Genomic DNA, 6,053 nt, shown 5'->3' on the forward strand with positions numbered 1-6,053 from the left:
GCCATTGCATTAGATAATACATATCAAAACATGTGGCTTATGCTATCAAATAATTGGAACTTTTCTCAAAGCTTATTTGCAATTAGTCCTAACTATAATTACTTTTTGTGAATCGTTTGTTTAAAAAGTGTGCTATATTTCTGAACCTTTCTAAAAAATAAGTGCCACTAGATGTGATATTTTTACCTATGCAATGATTTTCATACATTAAGTCTGGCTTAAGTGTCCAAATAGTTTTGAGGACACTGTAATTCAGTCAAGCAACTGAACAAACAACGAACAAATAGACAAAAACGAACAATGCATTGAAAAGCTTTACAGTAAAATGGACCATGCCAGAATAAATTAAACTCACTTTTACATCATCATTTGGTTCCTAAGTCTTTTTATATCTACCATACTAGAAGGCTGACAGCAAAAAAATGCATCAGTTCTTTTTTATTTGATTATTTTATGTTTTCATTGTTGTCAGCTATGCAAAGAAAGCAGATGTATAGTACATAAGCAGGTTAAACATTTTCCATGCCTTCATGGCTTTTCTTGCATGCAGTTGTGCAGCCTCCACAAACCTTCTTGCTGACTTTGATTAACACGTCTCGGAAGATATCATCACCAATAATGGTCTAAAAAAAGGGATCTGTATGTAGTGGAATGCCTTTGAAAAATGCAGTATGACCACCATTAATATCTCATAGTTCAGCGTATCGTTTACATTTGCTTAGGTGGGAGGGCGTGGATGGAGTTTATGTTTGGCTGAATATGTAGTAATTAACTGTTTTAGTACTAAAGTACTTATTCAATTGAATATGGATTTCATAAAAAGAAAACAATCCGCAATGTGCCTGATTTTTTTTCTTTCTTTTTTTTTTTTGCACGAAAAGACATTTCATTGCTTACATGGATGTCCAGATGATTGTTTGAAATGTGCACTTTACCATTGCATCAATGTAACGGATGTCTCTTTAAATGTTTATTTGGAGGAGAATAAAAAAAATGCTTTCAATTGACTTACATTTTAATATGGCTCAAATAACATGCATAATTCATTCTTTTTGGCACATACATTACTTTACAGCAGCGTTTGGTCTTCTGTTTAAATAGCATCTTACACTATTAATGAGTGGTGTGTGGAACAAAAGAAATCGAAGTAGGCGTAACTGAGACTTCTCACTCACGCCATGTTCTTTCTCAGAGAAAATAGATGCTTTTCAAACAGCTTGTTTATGCTGGGATTCTTAAATTGGCTCACTTTGTCTTTGTTGGGAGCTAACAGAACCTTCCTGGTTTCTGTCATGTGGGAGTAAACATCCTTCACATTATCACTATTCTTAAACACATGTTCACACTCACAGCAGCATTTTACAGTGTACAACAAATTAGTCTGACCACCCAAGGCTTCGTGAACAACAAATATTACAGATTTTTTAATAATCTCTTTACTGGGGCATTAAAATGACACTTTGGCTACATTCACACTGTCAGTCCCAATTGGAATCTAATCTAAATCATTGACTGTCCACATTGTGGATCGCAACTGTTCAGATCCGATTTGTGTGTCTCTTTCGTTTTCTGGAATGTCTGCATTGGCCGTGTTTTTTTTCCGTGCTGTCGTTATATTGTTATATTGTCAATTTCTGCTTACTGGCACTTTGCAACAACACAACCGCATAAACTTATAACAACGTCTGATGTTTATGTTTTACGTGGTGCGAGGAAGTCACATAAACCGAAATTCTGATCAGAGCGGTCAGACTGAAACGTTTTTCTGTCACAAAATCTGCAGAGCTTTAAATAAAAAAATAAAAACAAAATGTGTATATACAGTATATACACTCACCTAAAGGATTATTAGGAACACCATACTAATACTGTGTTTGACCCCCTTTCGCCTTCAGAACTGCCTTAATTCTATGTGGCATTGATTCAACAAGGTGCTGAAAGCATTCTTTAGAAATGTTGGCCCATATTGATAGGATAGCATCTTGCAGTTGATGGAGATTTGTGGGATGCACATCCAGGGCACGAAGCTCCCGTTCCACCACATCCCAAAGATGCTCTATTGGGTTGAGATCTGGTGACTGTGTGGGCCATTTTAGTACAGTGAACTCATTGTCATGTTCAAGAAACCAATTTGAAATGATTCAAGCTTTGTGACATGGTGCATTATCCTGCTGGAAGTAGCCATCAGAGGATGGGGACATGGTGGTCATAAAGCGATGGACATGGTCAGAAACAATGCTCAGGTAGGCCGTGCCATTTAAACGATGCCCAATTGGCACTAAGGGGCCTAAAGTGTGCCAAGAAAACATCCCCCACACCATTACACCACCACCACCAGCCTGCACAGTGGTAACAAGGCATGATGGATCCATGTTCTCATTCTGTTTACGCCAAATTCTGATTCCATCTGAATGTCTCAACAGAAATCGAGACTCATCAGACCAAGCAACATTTTTCCAGTCTTCAACTGTCCAATTTTGGTGAGCTTGTGCAAATAGTAGCCTCTTTTTCCTATTTGTAGTGGAGATGAGTGGTACCAGGTGGGGTCTTCTGCTGTTGTAGCCCATCCGCCTCAAGGTTGTGCGTGTTGTGGCTTCACAAATGCTTTGCTGCATACCTCAGTTGTAACGAGTGGTTATTTCAGTCAAAGTTGCTCTTCTGCCACGCTCAAAATTGCTTAAATCACCTTTCTTTCCCATTCTGACATTCAGTTTGGAGTTCAGGAGATTGTCTTGACCAGGACCACACCCCTAAATGCATTGAAGCCACTGCCATGTGATTGGTTGATTAGATAATTGCATTAATGAGAAATTGAACAGGTGTTCCTAATAATCCTTTAGGTGAGTGTATTTCATATTTGTTACAGTTAAAGATTAAAAAAAAAATTATATTTATATATATTTTTAAACCAGTCATAAGGGTACATTTTTTATTTATTTATTTATACATACAGCTGAATAAATAAACTTTCCGTTGATAACATGGTTTGTTAGGATAGGACAATATTTGGCCGAAATACAACTATTTGAAAATCTGGAATCTGACGGAGCTAAATCTAAATATTGAGAAAATCATCTTTAAAGTTGTGCAAATTAAGTCCTTAGCAAGGCATATTACTACTAATAATACATTTTTGATATATTTACAGTAGGAAATTCACAAAATATCTTCATGGAACATGATCTTTACTAAATATCCTAATGATTTTTGGCATAAAAGAAAAATCTATAATTTTGACCCATATGGTTGGTTGGCTATTGCCACAAAAACCCGTGTGACTTATGACTGGTTTTGTGGTCCAGGGTCACATATTAATATAATACTGAAAAGAGTGTGTTCTCCCTTGATGGAGTTATTTTAGTATATTATTTATATACTATTCTAGTTTTTATAAATATTGAATTATAATTTTAAAAAGGTTTATTTAGGTTTAAATGTAATTATTTTTTTTAGTTTTAGTTTAAATCTTACTTAAGTTTTATTTTTATTCAGTTAGTAACAAATTTTTTTGTGTGTGTTTAAGTTTTTTATTTAAATATTTATATTTCATTTCAGCTTTATTTAACTAAATAAAAATGTTTTTAATAATTGTACACTAAATAATCCTGGTGGGTTGCCATGTTTTATAAAAATGCTAATTTTTTCCAGTTTAAGTAAGAACATTACAGAAACTTTTAATGTCACTGCCACCATAAAATGTGCAATTAAAAGTGCCATCATATTCAAACATAAACCTTAAGTGGTTACTTAATTATCCAGCCCAGTACAGCTTAAACTAAAGAACAGTAAAGAATAATACAGTGACACTAACTTCAGCAATGTGTGTTTTTAGTAATTCAGTGCACCATTCTTTGATTTGCTTGGGTGACTCCACTATTACGTGTTAACAGGTCTTTTTTGGGTAAATCTTGGGAAAGTTCAAGGTTGTGGACCTTGTTATGGTGTGTAATGGCATTTTTGGTGCCACAGTCCTTGACAGCTCATGTTTAACATGCTGATATGCAGCCTCTCGCTGGTTTGTAACCTGTTTGATGGTCTTATCACTACATCTACCTTTTATGATTTAATGTGTGGTTCTAAAACAGTAAGCACTTTTTATTTGAGATTAACTACCAGATGTCAAACATAAAGGGGCTTTGGGTGATAGTTACTCTCCATTGTTGTACCATAGTGGTTCTCTGAAACGAATGATAGCACATTCTTGCATTTCAGACGTTTTAGTTTGCTTTGGCTTGAGTTTATCAAACCACACACATAGAGAAAGATTAAGTGTTCACTACATTCACTTGGACACCTTGATATGACAGCAAAAAGTATTTTTGATGTGAAATTTCATTCAAATAAAATGCATTTAAATCTGTTAAAATGGATTGTTTAAAAAAAAAAATGGCTGTGCCGTCACCGTGTGACTCAGAAAATAGCTGAAGTGTTTGATGATAGCGTTAAGAGTTTTTTAATGGAGCCATGAGCGTGTCCTTCACACAAGGCCATCCATACCTCCCCCGCCCGACTGCCACCCTATGGCAAAGGTTTTGTTTATTTCAGAGTGCTGTCTGTTGACTCAGAAGGGACCTCTTTGGATGGAGCAACAGCCGGTAAATGATTAAGAGCTTGTTTTTAGATACATTTGCAATTATACCGAGACGCTGGACTTCATCACGTTTTGGTCAAATTACATCTCACAAGTAGGGTGTGACTCATGTAAATGTCATGGCATAGAGAATAAAATGATATACTCTTGTTTTTTTTTTTATTAAATAGAACCTTTTAAGGGTTCCCATCATAGGATTATTTTATGTACTTTTATTGAATTCATTTAGCTTTAATTCATTTTTAACATTATTAAATTGTATGCATTAAACATACTTTATCACTAGAAAGAAATAGGAATAACCTGTTAAACTTGAAAGTAATATGCAATCATTTCTTTTTGGCATAAAGGTTTCTTCAAAATTGAGAAAGAACCCTTTCAAAACCCTGGTTTTAGAACCACGTTAAAACTGACACTATCTACGCATTAGTACACTGGAAAAAAACTGGTGTAGGATTTAATTTGAAACAATTTTAACTGCTAGTATTGGTATTAAATTGCTAGTAAAATAACGGCAAGTAACACATTTATAAATGAAATGTGAAATTTTGAAGTAGTGTTTTCTTGCAAAACATACTCGAATAATTTTTGTTTTATTTACAACGTCAAAAAATAATTTACAGTGTATTGTGGTGATTGCCTCAACAAAATAAAACTATTGAAATTGTTTTATTTATTTCGAGAAAGAATATTGAGGGTTCTGCGAACAGATAAATAAAACAGATATCAATTTTTCATTACATTTTTAAAATGTGTTACTATTAACTTTGCACTCAAGTAGGAATTGTTTTATTTTATTATTATTATTTTATATTTGTAATTTTTTGTCATAAATCACTTATTTTCATTTATTTAGAGGACCCAACATAGTACAAAAAGTGCAAACATTTTAGAAATGTCCAATTGAAATGTTTTCGAAAATTATAGTTTAATAATCATAATAAGGTTACTTTTTAATAAAAAATTTTTTTTTACAAATTTTGATGAAAATATATATTAATGAAAATTATGAAGTATTTCTAAAAATTCCATGGAAGATTGAAAACATTTGAATAATCTCAAAGTTAGGAACACAAATGACGCAAATGTATCTTGTAGGCCAAATGTGCATTTCAGTGTATATTACGGAACTGTCTTTGAGAAGCACTCTATGAAACAGATCGTCTGAAGCTTAATTCCAGCAACTGACACTAGTGTCAGCCTGCCATGTGTTGCCAAACGTGTCATCATGCCCATTTAGAACATCACGAGCCAAGTTACAGTAGTTGCTTATTGAACATTTCGTCAGATCCTGAAGTAGACTCTTTAGAGCCAAACCATCAAACCACCATAATTTAAAGACGAGTATCGGATATCAAAGTTTTCAGAGATGAGCCAAAATAGAGCTGAAGTGTTTCTATCCAAATGCTTTGAATTGCATGAGAGACTAGCGTTATTCAGTAATAATTGTGTTTACATGAGT

This window comes from Gobio gobio (assembly GCF_949357685.1).
Source record: "Gobio gobio genome assembly, chromosome: 9".
NCBI classification, from domain to species: Eukaryota; Metazoa; Chordata; class Actinopteri; order Cypriniformes; family Gobionidae; genus Gobio; species Gobio gobio.